The following is a 3,352-nucleotide window of genomic DNA, read 5'->3' as shown; positions in this document are numbered from 1 at the left end:
GAGAGCATGTTGTTGTTGTCATGTGTTTCTGAGCAGTGATTTATGCAGTGTGTGCCGCTAACAGAGGCTTTAATGGGGAGCGTTTGAAAGAGGAACCGCAAATGTCGGCCAGTTTCCTTTAGAAGTGATGTTCCCTGAAATTAATGGCCTGGAAATTCACACCAAATGTAGGAGTCACCAGTCAGAGCAGGCATGTGCTCAACAGAAGTGTGTGTGTGTGTGTGTGTGTGTGCGTGTGTGGATTCCCTGTGATCTTTATGAACACTGCTGCGGTCACCTCGGCGGTTTGAGCCCAACGTAGCCGAAGCAAATGAAACTCATTACAGCGTTTACGAGTTTGGAAAAGGAGAGACGATTGAAATTCTATCTCATAAACAGGGAGGAGGATTGGGGTAGGCATGGGGGGGTTTACATTGTAACATGTGTGTGTGTGGGGGGGGGGGGGCTGTAAACATGAGAGACGTGAGAGACTTTGTGTGTGTTTGTGTAGTTATTCTGAGTCAAATTAGAAAAACTCGGGGGGCCTCGAGAGGATTCGGGGCACCGCTGGAATTTCTGGATTGCATTTTCATGAAAAGGAAAGAAGATTTTCTTCCATCGTGACCTGTGCAAACTTATTGTAGGGGGAAACTCTGTCTTCCTGGTGTTTAAGGGTGGATTTAAAGCCAAATCAAACAAAAGATATGCAATTCCCCCGATTGTTATCATTTTCTAATATGAAAAACGTTCCCATCTCATCCGTCTGCCACATGCAATAAGAATATTATGATGTTTCAGCACAGTATCTCTTAAAATAATGTCCTTATTGGACTATTTTGTACCTCCTATTTAATCATTGAAGTAGTCTAGCTTATCTAAAGTGAACTACAGAAGTAGGGATGTAGAAACTGGAGTGTATTCCTTTCCAAAAACCTGCTAATCCACATGTTGACCAACTTTAATCAAGTGTGTAGTTGCCTTAACCATAAACACAATCCATTTTCTAGAACCACAATCCTACCTTACCTTTAACTATGCGTTACATGCATTGTATAAAAAAGATATTGACATAAACAGCATCACATCATCAGCATAGAGCGCAATCCAGGGTTTTTCAGATTCGTCTAAAAGCAACATTTTTGTATGGCAATAGGAGTGTATGTTTTGACCAATAAACCCCCCAAACATGAGCTCCTTAGAATCCCCAAACCCCTTTGATCTGTACTAATAAACCTATATAATAGTGGACCAGTACTACACACAATTTTTAGATTATGTCCCAGGTCATGCAAAGGGTCGTCCACAGGCCACACACCAAGACGAGACAAGGCCTTCAATGATAAACTGTACAGAAATTCCCTCTTTCCTCAAAGGTGTTACTGCTGTTGCACTCTTAAAAATGACAGAGCAGTTGAGTAATGAATGTAAGAAAGAGAGCTTGTTAAAAGTTAAATCCTTGCCTACTTTCACACCTCTGCACATGTTGCTAGCTGCGGAGTGAAGCAGAGGAAAAGACTACAATAATTGTCCGATGCAGCCTCTTCTAATCATGAAATGAAGGGTTTCAGATGCTTTGAAGACAACTTGACCAGCTTTGTGTGATAAACTTATCGTATTTTCACCAAACAAAGGAGGCAAAATGTACCAATTACTGTTAACGCATGTCTGCATCAAGCATTTGGGACACAGACCTAATAACTCACACATTTTTTAAGGCTATAAAACAAAATGATGTCTTGAAAGTTCAATAGAGCCTTGAATCCCTTTCTGTTCCCATGTTTCTGATCAAATAGGACACACATGTAGGTGAAAGGTTCCTCATTGGATGCCTTAATTGGGAACAACTGATCCCAGATATAAAACAGTACATGCTACATAACGTTTGTCCCGTTGCAGATCTGCTTTATATAACCTAGATTGTAGAGATGTTTTGCTGTATGATTCCTTTAAAGGAAAATAGATCTTCCACACTCCGGTGAAGACAGAGCTTTCCTGCCAGCATTGAGCTATAATTTGTATTTGGCTCAAATTTGTGTCCTCTACACGCACGCAGAATTTCTTTTTCCGACATAAAAATGCAGTGGTTGAATCCATGGAGTAAGGCTTTGGATTTAGTTACATCAGAAGGTGGTGAGTGGAGGAGTTTCGTTGTACTCAGATCCTCCATGGGTTTCATTAAACTGTAGAAGTATTCCAGAGAGAGACTGCAGTAGAATAATTGGTTTGATTGGGCTCTTGTTTGCCGGATTGATTCCTGTTCTGGTTTCTGTTGAACACACGTTTACTTCTCCATGACAAATAAACTTTTCCAACGACTTTTATGCAAATCAGTGCCGGGGCCTTTTCAGCACCGAGCCCGTGCTTTGAATAGGAAGTCATCTGACCCTCGCTGATGATTAGTCTAGATAAACCAGTCCTTCCTCTTTGTCTGTTTCTCTTTGGATGGGTGCTAAACACTTTCATAAGCTTGTTTAAGTTTGGGGACTTGTTCCAAACCTTTGGGAGTTAAAAAAAAATCCTCTGAAATATTGGAGGAATCCACGCAGTCTTTAAAGGTTTCATCACTTTTTCCGTGCAGTCTGCCAAAACAGAAATCCAGCTTGGCAGACCGACTGATATAATTATTTGTCCTGTTTGGATGGAAATCACTAACGGTTTGTTTGATTTGCATAACATCTTCCACCCCAACCAAGGGAACAAAGCAGGGGGGGGGGGGCCTTCGTCTCTACGTCCTCCTCATCAACATGTGAAGTGTCTGCAGTCAATGGCGGAGGGGATTTACTCTCACAATAAAGACAGATGCCACCTTTTATCTGCTTAACGGAAGAGGGGCGAGCGCGTGGCACTTGACCACGCCGACGCATGTTGTTGGCGCGTAATGACGTGCTGCCTCCACACATGAATGCTGAATGGACTTGTTCTTTTTTTAGCATGGGGCAGTGGGGGAGGGACAGAGGAGGGGTTTTTTATTTTGGGGATGAATTGGAGGTTCCCCCAACGACACTTTGGGTGATTTTTCTCTTTTCTACCCCGAGCTGCCTTTTGTTTGTCCCGTATGAATAAAGTAAATGGACCCACAGGAGAGGGGCATGTGGTTTTCAAACGGATCTGGTGTTGAGTTTGAGCTCCTCGTGGCGACACACTTTAAAACATTTAAACAGCCCTATCCTGTGACCACAGGCAGTGATCACCTCTGATACCAGATATCCAGCAGAAAGGAGACTTATTGTGTTGCTTTGGTCTAAAATAATACAGAAACCGAGTGGGTTGGTGTTATTAAATGATTAGAAATCAGATACATGTGATTGTTTGCCTCACTTAAATGTATTTATTGGACTAATGTGTAGGAAAGTAAAAGCTGCAAGAGCATTTC

This window comes from Eleginops maclovinus, chromosome 14 (genome assembly GCF_036324505.1).
Source record: "Eleginops maclovinus isolate JMC-PN-2008 ecotype Puerto Natales chromosome 14, JC_Emac_rtc_rv5, whole genome shotgun sequence".
In the NCBI taxonomy this organism is placed as follows: Eukaryota; Metazoa; Chordata; class Actinopteri; order Perciformes; family Eleginopidae; genus Eleginops; species Eleginops maclovinus.
Note: the sequence above shows the minus strand (reverse complement) of the source record.